Raw genomic sequence first — 21,056 nt, forward strand, 5'->3', positions numbered from 1 at the left:
GCACTTGTATTGACCTGAGGAAGCGGCAGCAAGCCGAGAAACGCGTTGTCAAAGTGCACCAATAAAAACCGAATTCAATCGTAAATATCCACTTGTTTTTATATTCGACCAAACACCTATAAGGTAGGACGATCTCAACATTCCATACCTTTGAGTGACTGAACCCAGTCACCGTTTGTTTCAATTTGTTATTTAGATATAGCAGTATACTATTCTCTATCATGATATTACCCAGACCGGGCGCCTCCTACCCATTATAAGCACTGTTGTCCTTTCCCCTCGTATATACTCTATACTCTATATCGAGGGTGATTTAGTTGAGTTTCTCGACAATTAAATCGTTTTTCCTGGGAGCAGCGACCGTCTTGGAATTAAAAGGCCGAGTGGGGACGGTATTTCTCCACCTGCGAATACAAGTGTTTGCCTTGCTGCAACCCACCTTTGTGAGTATATACTCAATTGCCTTTCAAACATACCCATACCAACTAACGATATTGCACTAGATTGGGCTCCCGGACTTGTTTTGTGTTTTTCCTCTACTACTCTATAGTCCACCATAATGGGTCATTTAACTATGGAACTCATGCGAATGATGGGTACACACTGAGATTTTATGGTTGATTTACTGTCAGATTGATTATTTCCAACATGTCCGATTTGCTTTCCGATCGATTTGAGCATTTTCCGATCAATTTCCTATTGCAGTTAACAGATATCGATCGGAAAATGCTCAGAAATCGAACAGAAAGCAAAAACGGACATGTTGGAAATAATCGATCTGACAGGAAATCAACCTTAAAGGGGAACTGAAGAGCGAGGTATATGGAGGCTGTCATGTTCATTTCCTTTTAATCAATACCAGTTGCCTGGCAGCCCTGCTGGTCTATTTCTCTGCAGTAGTATCTGATTAAAACCAGAAACAAGCATGCAGCTAGTCTTGTCAGATTAGACTTATAAGTCTGAACCACTGAAACACCTGATCTGCTGCATGCTTGTTTAGGGGCTATGGCTAATAGTATTAGAGGCAAAGGATCAGCAGTGTTGCCAGGCAACTGGTATTGTCTAAAAGGAAATAAACATGACAGCCTCCATATACCTCTCTCTTCAGTTCCCCTTTAAAATCTCAGTGTGTACCCAGCATTAGCCCAATAACTAACCCACCATCCAGACTATCCAATACCTTAATAGTCTGGCCAGCCATTGACCTTGTAGAATAAGCTCCAATAAGAGCAGAGAACAAACACTACAGACAATACAGACAATCCTTATATACAGGCCACTGATAACCATGGCCACCAAAATGGTCATTAACTGGCAGGTTGGCTCATAATCTTAGGTTGTATTTACATCCAATCTGGGCTATTTCTTCTTCCATTTACAATTTTACTACAATTCTGACAAGTTGTTTTTGTTGTGAGAATGATAATATTTGCGCATTCATTTGAGTGGATGGTGCTCACAGCATCATCTGCCATACCTGTATTTATTATTTATTTAATTTATTGTATTTATAAAGCGCCAACATATTACGCAGCGCTGGACATTAATTTAGGTTACAGACAATATTTTAGGGGTGACATACAGCAATATGACAATACAGGAATACAAGAAAAGACCAGATCACGCAGCACAGTATGAGTACCAGGTAATGCTTAGTCAGTCACTGGATGGAGCATGGAGATTAGGCAAGTTAGGTTCACTCAGATGCATAGCATGGGTTTACAGTAATGGAGGTGCATGATCAGGTAGGACACAAAAGGAGGAGGACCCTGCCCAAAGGCTTACAATCTAGAGGGAGAGATAAGGACACAAAAGGTAGGGGACCAGAGTTCAGCTATGGGTTTAGAGCACTTGTGAGGGGTAGTAGGCCAGAGTGAAAAGGTGAGTTTTGAGGGCCTTCTTGAAGATGTTGAAGGAGGGGGCTGCCCTAATGGGTGGAGGTAGGGAGGTTAGTGTTGGAGCAGCTCTTGAGAAGTCCTGGAGGCGTGCATGGGACTGGGTGATTCGGGGGGTGGTTAGGCGAAGTTCATTGGAAGAGCGGAGTGAGCGGCTAGGTGTGTTTCCTTTGAGGAAATGTAGGTTGGACAGGTTTTGTGGACAGATTTGTAGGTCAGACACAGTATCTTGAATCTGATTCTGGACTGGATAGGAAGCCAGTGGAGGGATTCAAGGAGGGGATCCGCCGTGGTGGAGCGATGGGAGCAGTGGATAATTCTGGCTGCCGCATTCATGATGGACTGCAGTGGGGCTGTTCGGGTCATAGGGAGACCAGACAGAAGGGCATTGCAGTAGTCAAGGCGGGAAATTATGAGGGCATGGATGAAGAGTTTGGTGGTGGCAGAGGTCAGGAAAGGGCGAATCTTACAGATGTTACGAAGGTGGAAGTTGCAGGACTTAGTGAGGTTTTGGATGTGGGAAGTGAAGGAGAGTGCGGAGTCTAGGGTGACACCCAGACAGCGGGCTTGAGAGGTGGGGCGAATGGTAGTGTAGTTAACAGTGACATGCACATCTGGGAGGTTCATGGATGGCCGGGGTGGGAAGATCATAAATTTAGTTTCAGGAACCTAGCGGACATCCAGGAAGAGATGGCTGATAGGCAGGAGGAGACCTTGTCCATGGTAGTGGTGGATATGTCAGGGGTGTGGAGGTAGATCTGGGTGTCATTTGCATACAGATGATAGTTAAAACCCATGGAGGCGATAACCTTGCCAATGGAGGATGTGTATAGGGTGAACAGTAGGGGGCCAAGCACCGAGCCTTGGGGGACTCCCACCGAGAGGTGGTTGGGGGTGGACGAGGACTCATTGAAGGTGGTCGTGAGGAGCGGTAGGATGAAAGCCAGGACAGGGCAAGATCGTGAATGCCCATGGACTGGAGGAGTAGGGGATGATCTACTGTGTCAAAAGCTGCTGGAAGGTCAAGGAGGAGGAAAATGGAGTATTTACCTTCAGCTTTAGCTAAGGCAAGGTCATTGACCACTTTGGTTTGAGCAGTTTCGGTTGAGTGGGCAGGCCGAAATCCAGATTGCAGTGGGTCTAGCAGTGAGTTGGCTTTGAGGTACTGGGTCAGGCGTTTGTGAACCAGACGCTCAAGGAGTTTTGAGGCAAAGGGGAGGAGGGAGATAGGACGGTAGTTGGAGGGTAGCGAGGGGTAGAGGGAGTCATTTCTGGTAATATACTTTGTTTACCTTTTTATTTTACAATGGTCAGTCTCCTTAAAGAAGAGCTGTCAGCCATACTATCTCACACAAAAAAAAAAAAAAAAAAAAAAACACATAAGTAGGTAAATACTTGCTCTACTTACATAACCTATGTATTGCACTGTCAACTTTCTGATTTTAGTGATTTTTCTATAGAAGGGGGATAAAAAAAAAAAAAAAAAAAAAAAAAAAAAAAAAGAGGAGAATCATTCTTAGGATTTTCCAATTTTCCATTTTGATGCTGTATCTTGAAGCCAATCCTGACATAATTTACTCCCTTCTGTCTGTATCCTTGCCCGCCCTCCTCCCAGTCTTCAGACACTCCCACCAAGCTCAGCAATAGAAAGTGCATTGTCTCAGCATGAGAAATTTTGGCCAATCAGAGAGAAAGAGGTGCGGGAGGGGAAACCCGGGTGGAAAGAGGCTTCAGCCAATCAGGCTGCATTAGTTGTGTCTGAGGGGAAAGTAAATAAGAAAACCCAGCATGCCTTGCAACTTCCCTTGTGCGCCAATGTACCAAATAAGAGCCAGGAAAACTGAGGAAGGATCTTTTATGAACAGCAAAGTAAGAGTGATTTGTAACTTTTGGATTGCCTGGTTACCATGATTATTACTTGTTTACCAGATAAAAATAAAATAATTAATTTATGCCTGACTAACGCAGCCTAACTCACAGCACTGTAAAAGCAATGTGCTGTTCACAGTGCACACGTTGCGTTACATAGTAACGCAGCACGTTTAAACAAAGTGCTGCATGCTGTACGTTATACTGGGCTAAGCCACGTTAGACTGTTTGCACATGCTCAGTAACGTTGGAGGAGATCTCCCCTCCTCCTCGCGGCCAGCCACATGGCTAATTAATATTCACTGCACTGTGGAGACTCGTGGTGGGACTGTAGTGTTGTCCGATCATGAACGAATCGTTCATTTGATCCGCATCTTTTTTGTGAGTTGAATCATCACAATGAAAGATTCGGTTCACAGGATGTCTGTCTGGAAGAAACAGGAACATACAGAATGTACAGTGCAGGGAAAGTCCTGTCCTGCTAGTCATTTCACCCAGTCTGCTTCCCTAGTAAAATGATTCAAATGATTCGGTTCAAAGATCCGGATCTTTTCATTGATCCGATTCAAATGATCTGAATCCTTAAAAAGATCCGGACTTCCTATCACTAACCTGGAGCGGATGCTTTGAGAGCTGCATAACGCTGCTTAATCTGACGTCCAACTTCAAAACCACCATGCGTTGTTAGGGGCACGTTATGCGCCCATAACATCCCCTAAAATGCAACATCTTGGTGGGAAAGTAGCCTAAGAGTCTGAAATATGGAAGAAGGTAGTCAACTAGCAATATTTTTGTTTTTGACTCTATCGCATACATTTTTCTGTACTTAATATTGCAGCACGGTACATAGTGGTTAGCGCTCTTGTCTTGCAACGCTGGGTCCCCGGTTTGAATCCCAGCCAGGTCAACATCTGCAAGGAGTTTGTATGTTCTCCCCGTGTCTCTGCGGGTTTCCTCCGTGTACTCCGGTTTTCTCCCACATCCCAAAAACATACAGATAAGTTAATTGGCTTCCCCCTAAAAATTGGCCCTAGACTACGATACTGGCACTACACAATACATACATAGACATAGTACTATGGTAGGGATTCGATTGTGAGCCCCTCAGAGGGACAGTTAAGTGACAAGACAAGATATACTCTGTACAGCGCTGCGGAATATGTCGGCGCTATATAAATACTAAATAATAATAATAATAATAATAATAATAATAGCTTACGTCTACGAAACGTATGTTCAGGTTTACCGCTCTCTTTATGACATAAATATCAATAAAAGTCTATTGATTAAAAAAACAACTTTTAAACCATAACATGATATGAGTGCTGAAGTAGTACTGTGATCAGGCAGCAGAGAAGGATACCAAGAACTTCATGACCAATCAAAATGCTCATCAGAAACTTGACTGGCATATGATTACCCAGCCTTACCAATTAGTTTTTATTACCTTTTCAGAGTTAAACAAATCACAATCTGCAATCTTTTGTCAAATCACCATTTTAGAGTTGTCTAAATTTTCAGACAGGAAGAAGCAGGCTTAACACAATGTTCTCTACCCTCCTATCACTCACCCATTCCCTGTCCCATTCAGTTCCCTTTAAGGGGCGGGGAATAGAAAGGAATGGGAGGGTAATAAGGTGGAACATCGCAGCAAGGCTGACTTTTCCTGTCCGAAAGTTTGACAGCGGGTGTAATGAGGAGAGGAACTGACAACACTCAGGGATATATGGGTCCAGCTTGAATATACCTCTGTGCTTACCTTAGGTAGCTTTCCTTCAGGTCAGGTATCCTTTAAGCCATCTCTCCATGTACAGCTACCATAAGTCTAAACATTGCACACCACTTCATGGCTGGTTTTAGCACCAGCAAAGCAACTGTGGAAATTGGTAGCGGAATGCGGTATCGGTATTTGGCAATGGCGGAATGCAGATTTACGGCGGGATCGGAAATTGGCATTTCCGACCATCCCTAGAGTATAGTACTACTGTGTAACAAAGTAAACATGAGACAGATGAACTCTGGGTAGAACTTACCGGTAGCGGTATTTCTACGAATCCTCCAGGATGGCTGCATAACATGAGAGATAGCCTAGCTCCTCCCCCAAAGGAAACACCCCTGATACAAACTTTTGCATAAGAAGCCCCTGCCTACCCACACACCTCAGTTATTGCAGAGTATCACCTTCCGAACAGCCGCTACCTTAATTCCCCTGAATCCGGCCACAATAGACCATCATCGGGTGGGAACTAAGGTAGCCATCCTGGAGGATTCGTAGAAATACCGCTACCGGTAAGTTCTACCCAGAGTTCTCTCCTCATCCTCCAGGATGGCTGCATAACATGAGAGACCAGCGAGAAATAAATTACCTTAGGGAGGGATGATGTTCTGAAGAACTTTTCTACCAAATGACAAATCCTGGCTGGATAGTAGGTCCACTCTGTAATGCTTGACAAATGTGTGTTGGTCCTTCCATATTGCCGCTTTACAAATTTGCTCTAGTGATGCACCAGACCTTTCAGCCCACGAGGTCGAAAGTGATCTAACCGAATGAGCCTTGATGCCCTTAGGCACACTCTGTCCTTCCTGCACATAGGCTGAAGCTATTACCTCTCTGAGCCATCTGGCAATCGTGTCCTTCGACACCGCTAAACCCTTCTTTGTGTTTGAAAAGGAAACAAATAAATGATTTGATCTCCTAAAAGATCTTGTCCTGTCAAGATATTGTATTACCGCTCTCCTGACGTCTAAACTGTGCCATTCTGCTTCTCTATCATTCTTTGGTGGATCACAAAATGAAGGTATAATAATCTCTTGAGACCTATGATAGCGTGAACTAACTTTAGGTAAGTATGCTGGATCTGTCCTGAATATGATCCTATCTGGAAATATCTGCATATACGGATCCTTTATTGATAAATTTTGAATGTCACCAACCCTCCTAGCTGATGTGACAGAGACTAAAAAAGTAGTTTTTAACGTCAGAGCCTTTAGAGAAGCCTTATTCAGGGGTTCATAAGGATCTCTTGCTAAAGCCCTTAAGACCAAATTTAGGTCCCATGGGGGAACAAATTTTGTCGGTATCGGTCTAGCCCTAGATACCGCCTTTAAGAAATCAATGATAGCCGAATCTCTGGCAATCTTAATATTCAAAAATAAGGAAAGGGCCGAAACCTGAACCCTTAATGTACTAGGTGATAGACCTAAATCCACTCCATCCTGTAAGAATTCCAAAATCGTAGCAATATCGTTCCCTACTAAATTTTTTCTCATTTTCCAGGAACAATAAACTTTCCAAAATTTACAGTAAATCTTTCTCGTAGTAATCTTTCTACATGAAACCATCGTGGATATCACTCTGTTCGAAAAACCCCTTTTCTTTAACGCCCTCCATTCAAGAGCCAGGCTGCCAGGGAAAACTTCTCTGGACTCTGATGGAATCTCCCCTGTTGTATTAACAAATCCTTCCTGTGAGGTAGAAACCAAGGACCCTGTGCTGCCAGGATACACAAATCTGGGAACCATATCCTTCGTGGCCAAAAGGGCGCTACGAATATAACTCTGGCCTTCTCTTTCTTTATCTTCCAGATTGAACGAGAAATCAGTGAAAACGGGGGGGGAAGGCATAAAGGAGAGTCCTGGGCCATGGCAATGCTAGAGCATCCAGCCTTTCCATGGGACACGCTGGATCTAGGGAAAAGAAAAACTCTGTCTTTGCATTGTTGGGGGACGCAAAGAGGTCCACACTCGGGCTCCCCCACATTTGTACTATCTGGTGGAACACCTCCGAGTTTAATGCCCATTCTGTTTCCAGCAACTTGGGTCGGCTTAATTGGTCTGCCAAAAAATTTAGAGAGCCCTTTATATGAACTGAAGTTAGAGATTTTAGATTGTGCTCTGCCCAAGCTGCAATCTCCAAGGCCAAGTCTCTGAGCCTCTTTACCCTGGTTCCCCCTTGTTTCCGAATGTAAGAGACTGTCACAATGTTGTCCGAGAGAATTACAACGTGTGTCTCTTTTATGTGGGGGGCTAATTGGGCCAAGGCCAGCTTTACCGCCATGAGCTCCCTGAAATTCGATGATTCCCTGCACATGCCCTGACTCCAGACTCCCTGAGCGTGCCATAGATCTGAGTGCGCTCCCCATCCCCACAGACTGGCATCTGTGAATATTCGGATGGTAGAAGGAGGATGCCACATCCTGCCCTGATTGAGATTGCTCTGGTCCTCCCACCACAATAGGGAGTCCTTGACTACTTGCGATAGGGTGAACCTCTTGTCGAGATGCACTCTTCCCTGCTTCCAATGTTGCAGGAACCATTCCTGTAATGTTCTCGTATGTGCTTGAGCCCATACCACTCCCGGTATGGTCGAGGTCATAAGGCCCAACAAGGAAGTTGCGTCTCTTAACGATACCCTGCTTTTTATTCTGAAAGAATATGCCCTCTGTCTTATTTTTTCCTGTTTCTCTGCTGGCAGAAAAGTCATTTCCTGAACCGAATCTACCCTGAACCCCAGATACCGCACTGTCTGACTGGGATTCAGCATTGATTTTTCTATGTTTAATAACTGACAATACTTGACATGTCAGGTGCAAATAGGCCAATAACTTTTCTTTTGAATCTGCCAGAATCAACAGGTCGTCCAAGTATGGAATGATTCGGATCTGCAGACGGTGTAACTGTGCCATCACCTCTGCTATGATCTTTGTAAAAATTCTCGGTGCAGTTGCTATACCAAACGGGAGTGCCCGATATTGTAAATGGTATATTTTGTCTCCCAGAGCTACTGCAAATCTTAAATAACTTTGGTAAGCTGGATTGATGGGCACGTGAAGGTAAGCATCTCTTAAGTCGAGAGTTACCATAAACGCGTCCTTGGGGATCAAGGCCTGAATGGTAAATATACTCTCCATTCTGAACTTCTCCACCTGAATGAACGGGTTTAGATTCTTTAAATTTAAAATCATGCGATATTTCCCCGAGGGTTTTTTGATTAGAAATACCCTGGAGTAGTAACCCTGGTAAAACTGCTCTTCTGGCACGCTGCAAATCACATCCTGCTTCAATAAGGTGAGAACTGATTCTTTCAGAGCTCTGGCTCTTTCCGGCTCTCTTGGGGTCCCTGTAAGAACAAAGTTTTTTGGAGGGGGGGAGGCGAATAATATTTTGTAACCTGTCTTTAGAAGATCTAATATGAACAGGTTCTGGGTAATGAGACCCCACTGATTGACGAAGTGGAGTAACCTTCCCCCCACCTGTATCTCGTCATTTTTCCTGTCTTGCCCCAGAGGGAGGGGGCTTATTGAACATGAAAGAGGATTTACCTTTTTCACCTGTATAGACCCATCTTTTCTTCTGGGGTTGTGGTCTCAGATTTTTGTTAAAGAAAGGCTTTTTCCCACGAAAGGACCTTCGTGGAAGTGGTTTGCCCCTCTTATTAGGGAATTTTTTACCTTTCCCTGATGACCTCTCCAATATACTGTCCAGATCCTTGCCGAAAAAAAGGTCACCCTCAAATCTCATGGCACACAGCTTTTGTTTTGAGCTTACATCTCCTTCCCAAGTGTTTAGCCATACTGCTCTTCTGGCTGTATTTATGAGGGCAGCAACTCTGGCAGTAGATCTTAAGAATTCCGTTGCCGCATCCGCTAGGAACGCGACGGATCGGGCTAAGACTGGGAAGGACTCCAGGATCTCCGCCTGTGGCGTACCTGCTACTAAATGGTCTCTTAGACCCGACAACCATTTAATTAAATTTCTTGCAATGCAAATGGAAGCCATTGCTGGTTTAAATGCAAATGCCATGGCCTCCCAGGCTCTTTTGAGCATAGTCTCCGCCTTACGGTCCATGGGGTCTCTCAGTGCACCCGAATCCTCAAAGGATAGATCCGTATCCTTAGAATACTGTGAGAGTGCCGCGTCCAACTTTGGACACTTTGCCCATAAGGCTATATCTTCCTCCTTAAAAGGAAATCTGCGTTTAAACGACTTTGGTATGTATAACCTCTTTTCTGGATCAATCCACGGGTCTGTAACTATCTTCTTAATTGCTGGGTGAATGGGGAAAGTCTTACCTTCACTACCCTGTAATCCCATATAAATATCGTCCTGTGCAGAGGAGATCGTGACCTGGTCAGGAATTTGCTCCGCATCATAGACTGCTCTCAAAAGCTCTGACGTTTCCTCTGCACTAAATAGGTACTTTGCTGATTTCATATCCTTTGCAATGGAATCTGATCCTGAATCTGCTCTAGATTCAATCTCCTCAACCGAGTCTTCCGCTGAAGTGGAAACAACATAACCCTGAACCTCCTGGGCCGCAGCCCCTGCCCCTCTCTGCGATCGAGACTCCTGACTCGAAGCGGGTACAGGAAACTCTACATGGGCCGACACAGGGGCAGTTGCGGTGGCACTGGGTTTGTCATCATTACTGAGCGCAAGGCCTGAAAAGTTGAAGTAAATTCTTTCTGCATTGACTCCATGAAACTTAGCATCACAATCGATGGATCAGGCTTATCCTTTGCCATACAATTTTGGCATACTGATTTCGACCAGGAGGCTGAAAGTTTTGCATCACACTTAAAGCATCTCCTGGATTTTCTCTATGCTTTGTAGCTGGCTGTACCGGCAATGCCTAGAGAAACAAAACATTTCTTTTAGTCTCCAGCCTGCCCCTTTGCTACAGCATCCCATTATTTTTTCCCCTTGTGTTTCCAGCCACTAGAAACCACTAGGAAGCCATGGCTGGACACATAGACGCATGTCAGTAAGTAACACCTGGAGTAATAATCCCACACAGCCCCTTCAGGCTAACATTACACCAGTGTCACTGTCTACCGACAGCGATACCACCGCCGACAAACAGCCTACCTTCTCTGCTGTGTCACTGGAGGTTTTGCGGCCTTCCACGGAGGAGCCTTCTGCCTGCTCCATGCTCCCCCGGACAGTCCTGTGGCTGGACTCAAATGGCGCCTGAGACGCCGCCGCCTTCCCACTTAAAAGCGGAAGTCACATGGCCCGATGACCTAACCCGGAAGTAGTTTGTTTTGTACTTCCGGGTGTCGTCCTGACACGCAGGACACTCCTCTGCCACCACCTCCCTAAACGAGCGGCAGACCACCGCTCCCACGGATCCCGACCCGCACCTCCAATCCCAAAAGGAGGAGCAGGCGCAAGCGACCGACAGTACGCCTCTGCTTGTCGCCAGCGCAAGCAACGCTAGCTCACATGCAGGCATCCAGGCATCCAGGGAGAGAGGAGTCCACGAACGTTCGTATCCGGATGTTTCCAAGGAGGGAAACACAGCAAAACTGAGGTGTGTGGGTAGGCAGGGGCTTCTTATGCAAAAGTTTGTATCAGGGGTGTTTCCTTTGGGGGAGCAGCTAGGCTATCTCTCATGTTATGCAGCCATCCTGGAGGATGAGGAGAGAAATTAAAGTTTTATACATACTTTGGGCTTCCTCCAGCCCCCTTCAGGCTAATCAGTCCCTCGCTGTCCTCCTCCGCCACCTGGATCATCTGCTATGAGTCCAGGTACTTGAGCCAGTCTGGCGTAGTGCGCATGCACACTCCGCGCCAGGAGTGTACTACACCTGTGCAGCACTATTGCGCAGGTACAGAATGCTCCTGGCTGTGGAAGCGGCACGTAGCCAGACTGTGCTGACTGGCTGAATTACCAGGACTCATAGCAGAAGATCCAGTTGGTGGAGGTGGACAGCGAGGGACTGATTAGCCTGAAGGGGGCTGGAAGAAGCCACAGGTATGTATAACACTTTTCTTTTCATCCGTCTCAGATACCCTTTAATTTGTAGTCACCAAACCAAATTTTAACATATCAAATTATTTGATTTCATGAGCAAAGAGAGTACATACATTTGCATAAACCAGCATCAACGCAGAATTATTTCCATCTCATTGACCATCTCTATTAGAGACACAGCTACACATCAGGCTTTATTCTTACAGCATAGATGTTATTTAGAATATATAAGAGATTCCTGTGTACACATCATATATACAGTCACAATCAGATATGTATATCTGACTTTAAAAATACGGGGACTGCTTTATTGAAGCAGCACAAGTAACTAATTTTGGTTGGTTTATTTCATTTTTGTGGACTAAGCACAGCTATTACTGTATATATACACATTATTTTTAATGACTATTATCTGAGAAATAGAACTTTTTACCATATTTTCTATTTTAATTACAGTTACAAATTCATTAGGAGTTGGAGTCGGGGCATTTTTTCCCGACTCCAGGCACCCAAAATTGCTCCGACTCCACAACGCCGACTCCACAGCCCTGTTTACTATATCAGAAGTGGTCATACTCAAGCACATAATGTATACTATATCACTGTATCTTAATTCAATCAATAATTGGGAGGTATGTTTTCTTTTCAATTCTTCAGCAAGTGAGCACAGCCATTGTGTAAGCTAAATGCACAGTGCTTAATATGCAGGGATTGGCATGTAATAATCATGCTACAGCTTGCACAGGAAGCATAGGTCTCACCAGTTAATGCAGGTACAGTACTTATAGTGTGCTCCTCTGTCCACATTTCTGTGCAGCCTGTATGAAGCTGTAGGGTTGCAGCCATGCACAAGCAAGTCACAGATGACAGGCAGTTCCCTCAGTAATTAGGCAGAAGCTTATACAGGAAGTATAGGCGTCACCGGCTGGTGCTTTTGAGGAAATCCACCCAGGCCCAGAGTAGTTAGCAGATAGCGAGCAGGCTACACATGGCTGCCAGCCCGACCAAAGCTCATGGGTCTCCGACTGACATATGATGCATGCGCCGCCCACTTTCCACTATAGCCGGATACAGAATATCGTAGGAGCCAAAAAACAGGTTTACTATAAAGAGAAGTTCCATTAAATCAGTGTTTACTATACCAGGCGTTACTCCCATATACTTATAATGGTGCTTGGTCAGGACCTAGAGTTTGCTATAACAAGATTATACTGTATCATAAATCACTTCTCAAAATAGAGAAAACTCCTCTTCAGGAGAATTATTAGAGACTAGTGGACCCAAGCCCGTTTAAAAACGAGTTCTAGGTCTTTTTACAGGCGCCGCCACCAGTGCGCATGCAACCGCCGCGTGCGCACTCGCCCACCCAGCTCCCAGCTGTCCGTTACTGCGCACATGCGCAGTAACAAAAAACCTGGGACAGCTGCTAGACGCAGCGACACTTAACCTCCCTAGCGGTATGGACAGAAATGTCCATCCAAAAAAACATGCTGTGAACAGTATAAACGTGCATACACATCAATACTCTCCTGCACTGTATACTAGACCCTTGCTTTGACACATTTTGGCAAGTTACAGGAAAAAAAAAGTTTTAAAAATAAATTATCACTGTTTGCACAGAAATCCTGGGAAAATAGTACGCCAGGGAGGTTAAGCTGGCCATACACTGGCCCGATTTGCCGCCATTTCGACAGCAGATTCGATCACTGGGATCGAACCTGCTGCTAATCGTTCGCACTAAACGCACCCGCCGAGCAGATTTCCTCCTGAAATCGGATCGGTCCGTTGATCGCGCCGTGCGGGAAATTACCATCGATCGCCCGCGGGTAGGGAACGCGTCGCTAGCGGCGGCCGATCCAGGTATGCATTACCTGACGCTGGCTCCCGGGCATCTTCTCCGCGCTGCACCGCTCTGTTCCTGCTTCCATCTCAGTGTACATAAACTTCCTGTGTCACTCCAGTGACCAGGAAGTTCAAATAGAGGGCGCTCTATTTGAACTTCCGGGTCACGGAGTGACACAGTGTACGCTGTGCGGGATGCTGGGATGTGGTGCAGCGCGGAAAAGAGGACCCGGAGCCAGCTTCAGGTAATGTATACGGGGGGGGGGGGGGGGGGGGGACAGGCGGCAGGAGCAGCTCAACAGATTGTGATTGGTTTCAGGCTGAAATCGATTCACAATCTGTTTGCAGTAAAGGCAGCCATATGATCCCTCTCTGATCAGATTCGATCAGATAGGGATCTGTCAGTTGGTCGATCTAATGGCAAATCGACCAGTGTATGGCTACCTTTAGGTTTTAGTAGGTAGGATTTATAGCGGTCGACGAAGAACAATGGCAGATGCTGCAATAAGCATGTATACTGTGTTTGCATTTGTCACTTACAATCACATTCCTTGTTAACACTTTCCTGATGCCTAACGCTATTCTCCTCTACCCCAATGGTAACCCCTTTCCTGGTACCCACTCTATGCTCACCAACATTAACCTCCTTCCTTGTGCCTCACCCTAACATTCCCCACTTATATGAATCCTCTACTGACACGTAGCCTTAACATTTTAACCATTTCCAGACACCTAGTCTTAGCATTTTAACCCTATAATCTCCCTACCCTGTCCATCAACACTAGGCCTCCTAAACTCCTAACCTCAGCGCTCAGTGACAGCGCTCCAGGCTGCAAACTGAAATGTAAGTCAACAGAGGCATGCAGAGCCCTACAGGGGCTAAATTCATGCCTTGAATGCAAATAAGATGCAAATTATGTACCAATTCCTAATCTAAAATTTGAATGCAGGTTGAAGCACATGAATGCAGCTAGTACAATTTTGTACAGCAAGAGTAAGTGGCAGCACTTTCAGACAGAGGCTGTACACAAATTAGCTATTTGCAAAATTATTCCCTAGTCTAGTTGGGAATAATTTGTGCACATATTTATACTGAAGCCAATGCCCTCCTTTGCTGTACCTGTTTTGAATGCATGTTGCGTAATTTGTACATATTGTGGAGCTCTGCACGTCTTTGCAAATAGCTAATTCGGGTACAGCCTCTGTCTGAAAGAGCTGCCACTTCCTCCTGCTGTACAAAATTCACTTTTTGTTGTCTTCACCACTGGTACAGATTCTAATCCTCGGAGGCAATACCTTCACAAATGGCACCCAAACTAACCCACCTTGACTGCTATCTTAACCCTTCCTCTCCCTTGATGCCACTGTCCACTTTAGAAGGTGGACAGATGTTTTTAGGCCAACTGCGCCACAGTTTCTAGCCATTCTGTTCAATTAAGGTGGTTCCTGGAGGAAGCCCCAGGTAAGGAGTTTGTTTTTTCTGCTTGGAGGTTTTCTTGAAACAGTAGCCCAAAATAATACTTTAATGCTAGGTACACACCATACAATTTTGTTAGATTTACCTGTCAGATCGATTTTTTCCAACATGACCAATCTGAATTTGATTATCCGATAGTTATAGTTTTTCTATTGTATTTTCTAAATAGCTTCTCATAGAACTGAATGAAAAATCGATAAGACGATCGGAATATCGATCAAAATTCAGATCGGACATGTTGAAAATCAATCTGGCAGGTAAATCTTATGCTGGGCATACATGGCGTCGAGGGAGGGATTATCAAATCGAGCCAATATCCGACGTGTCCGATCACCGCGGGGATCGATTCCGCGCTCGATCCCCGCAGGCGGACAATAGTGGCGAATCGAGCGGGTGATAAGAAGCGCCGGCGGGTACGAGCGGGAATCAATCCGCGCGGACGAGCGGGGACACGGCAGAGGTCGATCCGGCGGCTAATCGGCCGCCGGATCGACTCGTGTATGCCCAGCATTACAGAAAATTGTATGGTGTGTACCAAGCATAAGACACTGCAAGATAACCTTTCACACACATGCACAATCATAGCTAATACCCAAACAAGCAAGTGACTTGGAATTAGCAAAGAACATTTCTAAAGGCTAAGACTGGAGAGAACTAAACTATATTTAAATCCAGCACTAAAAATGTTTCACTCAGTTGTGTCCAGCACATCTTGTTTTCACATTTTAAGAGACCTAATTTTAGATGCAATAATTTCTATGTGTTTCCAACTACTTCAGTTTAGGGTGTCCTCTGTGAGTAAGCATTAAAAGAAAACACATTTAGAATACACATAGCATTTATTATTACAGTATGTATTTACATTGAACTGGCAGATCTCCTGTTGCAGTTTAACGAGGACAGTGAGTAACAGGTCACTTATTTGTCTAGCTATACAACTGGGCAGTTGAGAAGAGATCGATTCACACATTGTAGAATTCGATCTCAAGTAGATTGTTCCTCGTGTAGCTTTCAGCTGTCCTATGTCGATGAAAATCTACCTCTATTCCTACAATACTTCAGAGTGACAAACTGCCTAAAAACAACTGTATACTGTATTTTTCAAAATATGAGACGCACTATTTGTCCCCCAAAACAGGGAGTTCGACTTACGAACATCTACCAATACAAGCTGACGACCCGCCACAATGTTGGAGACTTCTCGCATTGTCCTGGAGGCCAGAGGGATTCACAGGATTGCAGAGAGGGGGACAAATGGGGGACAGAGAAAGACACAGGAGGACAGAGAAAGGTACAAATGGGGGACAGAGGGAGAAACAGGAGAGCAGAGAGGGGGACAAACAGGAAACAGAGGAAGACACAGGAGGGCAGAGAGGGGACAAACAGGGGACAGAGGAAGACACGGGAGGGCAGACAAGGACACAGGGGGGCCAACTAGGGCATGGAGGAGAACACAAGTGGGACAGTGGACACATGGGGGCAGAAGGTGACACGTAGGGGACACATGGCAACACAGGAGGTACACGGGGGGGGGGGGGGGGGGGACGACGACAATAATTGAGGGGAGAACATCTATAAGACGCTACTGGACCATGGACGCACCAGGTTTAGTATAATAATTTTTTTCTTGGTTTTTGCCCTCTAAACCTTGGTTTGTCTTATATTCTGAAAAATATGATACATATCTGTTTGTTATGTGGTGATTTGATAATAATAATAATAATAATAATAATAATAATAATATATAAACCTGTATAGGTTTTCTTCAGTTATCCCTCATCAGCGCTCACAATATTTTATTCTCACCACAGTCTACAGCCAATGAAGAGGGAAGCTATATAACCAACCTATATATTTTTGGGTTCTGGGGAGGCAGAGTACCCGGAGGAAACCCGTATAAACATGGTGGGAGCATACAACTCCATGTAGACAGCATCTATAGATGCTAGTCCTGAATAACAGACTACACGCTTTTGTTTCGTTTTTCTTATATACATTATAATCCCTCTAAGGCTGCTTCCCCACTTGAACCCATCAGGAAATGGAAGTGCCAATGCACATCACTTCTGTTCCGAGGCAATTTTTCGGCAATGCAATTCAATTCATTACAATAAATGGAAATCGCAACCTGTACTTTAATTGGCAACCATGTATTACGATTCTGTGGTTAATCGCAAAGCATGGATGGGGACATCAGAAAGGGCAGTCTGTGCACTACTGATGTCCCCGCATGTCGCATCACATCGCAGCAAAAAAAGGAATGTGGGAAAGGGGCCTAAGAGAACAGACAATTATTTAGCGTTGCTAAATGTACTTCTGTGTGTCCTGTACAAGAAGATGTAATGAAAAATTAACTGGGGAGGAATATGCTGGCACCCAAGTTAATCTCCATCATATAACCGCTAGGCAAAACATGAAAGGTTGGCTGTGGGGAACATTAGGACCACTTCCACAGTGAATATTTCTGTGGTCCGTACAGAACTATGTGGCTGCAAATGGAGCTGTGGGGTGAAGAGAGGAGAGCAGATGTGACCCAAAGTAACATAAGCTGTTCCCTGAGCAATAGCCCGCATGATCACATGGGTTGGGGGGGGGGGGGCTGTATTGCATCTCTGTCCCCATTCTTTTATCAGAACCCTTCCTCTTCCTTGATGCCACTGTCCACTTTAGAAGATAGACCAATGTTTTTAGGCCATCTGAGCCACAGTTTCTAGCCATTCTGTTCAATTAAGGTGGTTCCAGTTCCCATGATTCTGGAGCCTGGCAAGTGCAGCTATAGCCATTTTGGAGGTGACAACATGAAGATTTTGGTGGAGACCGTGGCATTTGGCCAGAAGAACAATGGGTTCCATTAAATAAAATAGAAAATGGAGAGAAGAGAAAAGGGAACCATAGATTGACCCCCTGGAGAGGTGAGTATACAGGTAGTTCCTAATGAGATAGGGACTGTAGGTTCAGAGGGGCCTGAGCATGCGCAGAAGAGCCGACTGGTGTGACTGAGCTAGATTACTGGGTGTGATTGCGGCACTCAGGAGGACAGTGTGGGACGCATCGGTGCTCATGGGGCTGGAGTAAGCTCCGAGAAAGCATCAACTCTTAATGATGACATCTCTGGATTCCTTTCACCTAAAATTGTAAGTCAGAAGACTGTGCTTAAGGTATCCCCCCCTGTCTCATTGTACCCACCCTCCGCGCCACTACGGTCTCTTCAGTCACCCTCTGTGCCCCCAACTATCCCCCTGCTGTTCCCCTCCTGTCCTCATGCCACCTCCTGCTCCAGAGTCTCCTCTTTGCCTGCTCATGTCCTTATGTGCCTCTTTATGTCCTTCTGTGCCCCATCTGTGCTGACACTGCCCCCTTTGTACCTCTTGTGCTGTCTTTGTCTCCACTGCCCCTCTTTGTGCCACCCGTGCCCCCCTTCCTGTCACCTCTCACTCCCTTTGTGCCACCCGTGCCTCCTTTCAGCCTTCTCTGCTCCCCTTTGTGCCCCTAACAGCTAAATGTCACAATTGGAACGAGCCTCACAGAGACTGATTGCTATAGATATCAGACCCACAATTATTGTGAAAAGCAGTAAATGTGTTCCTGCAATCAGAAACCACAGTTACACAAGCGCTGCCAGCTCCTCACTAAACATGTATTCAAGTGCATTTAGCCACTAATCATTGTACTGTTTTGGCAGGAAATGCAATAGCTTGTTTTAAAACTGAAATGCATTAGAGCTACGTGAGAATCCCACAGGGCTCAAGAGGTCAGCGGTCTTAAAGCTTCACGTCAAAAATCGGAGATAAGAGAAATGCAACCAAATTGTCTGAAAATACAGTAACCAGGAAGTCATTATGGCAAACTCTATACCTGCATTTAAAGGGGGCTTAGATGCTTTCCTTGCGTTGAAAGACACCCATGGCTACAATTACTAGGTAATGCCTAATGATGTTGATCCAGGGATTTTATCTGATTGCCATCTGGAGTTGGGAAGGAATTTTTCCCTTTAGGGGCTAATTGGACCATGCCTTGTAAGGGTTTTTTCGCCTTCCTCTGGATCAACAGGGATATGTGAGGGTGCAGGCTGGTGTTGTACTTTATACTGGTTGAACTCGATGGACGTATGTCTTTTTTCAACCAAAATAACTATGTAACTATGTAACAGATAGGACAGCCTGACCTTGGACCTCTACAATCCCAGGTTACAATGTCGACCAGAACATGGTACATGGAGTTTATAGGAGTTTCTTCTGCGCACTCCAGTTTCTTCCATCCCCGCGCATGCACAGTACAGCACAACTGGGGACGACTGGAGAAGGAGATGGGGCTGGCTAGCAGAGGATCAAAGAGCCCTAGGAGGCGAGGGAGCCCATGGCCTAAAGGGGGCTGAAGGAAGCTCCAGGTAATTATTATACTGTGAATGCTTTTACTTTTTTTTTTTAGGTTTCTTTTAATTCATAATTTATCTTTCCTTATTTGCTTATCTCATGCATTAGAACTCCTTACAGGTAAGGTGAAAAATAAGTAAGCTTTGGGACTCAACCTCATCATAGCACATTGTGGCCATAGCCATAGTTGAGTGCCTGAGCGAGAGGCAATTTATGAAATGAATTATTTGACATACTCAATTAATGTCAACCCTACATAAATGCAGCCCTGTTTCTGGTGGCGGGCGGGCGACCGCCCTGAGCGTTGTAAGGGGGGGGGGGGGCAACAGTGATGGAGGGGGAGCCGTGTCCTCACTGGGAGTCTGACTTCTTCCTCTCTCTCCCCGTGGCCCCCCTCCTTGCTACCCCTCTTCGCAGAGTAAGCGCAGGGAAGCCTCATTAGCAACTCACCTCCCTTCCCGCTCCAATCGCTGCTCCCTTGCCGCTGATCTCCACCTGCATAGTCGCAGATACACGTTCTACTTCCTGCTAATCAGGAAGTAGAGCATGTATAATCATCGGGCATGCAGACGGCGGAGATCAGCCGCAAGTGGGTGGCGATTGGAGCGGGAAGGGAGGTGAGTTGCTAATGAAGCTTCCCTGCGCTTACTCTGCCAAGAGGGGGGGGGGGGGGGGGCACGGATGAGGGCCACGGGGAGAGAGAGAGAAGTCGGGCTCCCCTCCACGCGGCTGAGTCTCAGTGTGGCCATGGCTCCCTCCTCCTTAGGGGGGGGGGGGGGGGGGTTGAAGGGGGAACCTATACCTAGCCACCTATACTGAAGGCACCTATACTGAAGACATCTATACCTAGCCACCTATGCTGAAGACATCTATACCTAGCCACCTATACTGAAGACGTCTATACCTAGCCACCTATACTGAAGACCTCTATACCTAGCCACCTATACTGAAGACCTCTATACCTAGTTACCTATACTGGCTGCACCTATATGTTGCTACCTATACTGGCTGCACCTATAACTAGCTAAGCTATACTGAAGGCACCTATAACTAGCTAACCTATGCTGAAGGCACCTATACCTAGCTAATCTATATTGGCGGCACCTATACCTAGCTACTTATACTAAAGGCTCATTTACCTAGCTACCTATACTGGTGGCACCTATACCTAGCTAACATATACTGGCAGCACCTATACTACTTAGCTAACCTATACTGGCTGCACCTTTACCTAGCTAACCTATACTAGGAGCACCTATAGCTAGCTATCTATACTGGGGCCACCTACAGCTGGCTACCTATACAGGGACACCTATGCCTGGCTATCTATACTGGGCACACCCATACTTGACTACCTATACTGGGAGCGTAGTATGGGATCGCAAGTCCACGGGCCATAGGGGGTGGCGCAATTTTTACACCCTGGCCCTGGGTGCAATTTAGCCTATAATCTGCCATGCATAAATGTACAATAATCTAAAATCCAAGTACTTAAAGAAAATCTGTAATGAAAAAACCTCCCCGGGGGGTACTCACCTCGGGTGGGGGAAGCCTCCGGATCCTATTGAGGCTTCCCCCGTCCTCCTCTGTCACACAGCGGCGGCGAAAATCCTCCTGGAGCGGCGGCGATGCAAATATTTACCTCCTTGGCTCCAGCGCAGGCTCCGCTCTCTGCAAGGAGATAGGCGAAAATAACAGATCTCCGTCAGGCCGCTCTACTGCGCAGGCGCAAGTCGCCAGCGCAGTAGAGCGGACCCGACGGAGATTGGTTATTTTCGCCCATCTCCGTGGGAAGAGCCGCAACAGCGCCCCCGCTGGAGCAAGAAAAAGGTAAATATTGCACA

At 45.8% G+C, this 21,056-nt stretch overlaps 1 protein-coding gene across 4 annotated transcripts in view; it reads right to left on the reverse strand.

Annotated features, from left to right (window-relative positions):
• Positions 1–21,056, reverse strand: part of LOC137522835 (galactoside alpha-(1,2)-fucosyltransferase 2-like) — a 321,802-nt gene that overhangs the window by 241,834 nt on the left and 58,912 nt on the right. The window contains exon 1 of one of the 4 annotated variants that reach the window (XM_068242965.1): positions 5,524–5,600. The exons of the other annotated variants lie outside the window; for them this stretch is intronic. The gene's annotated coding sequence lies outside the window, so the exon portion shown is untranslated. Of the gene's footprint in view, positions 1–5,523; positions 5,601–21,056 lie in introns of those variants that run through there. 4 annotated transcript variants of the gene reach the window in all.

This window comes from Hyperolius riggenbachi, chromosome 6 (assembly GCF_040937935.1).
Source record: "Hyperolius riggenbachi isolate aHypRig1 chromosome 6, aHypRig1.pri, whole genome shotgun sequence".
In the NCBI taxonomy this organism is placed as follows: domain Eukaryota; kingdom Metazoa; phylum Chordata; class Amphibia; order Anura; family Hyperoliidae; genus Hyperolius; species Hyperolius riggenbachi.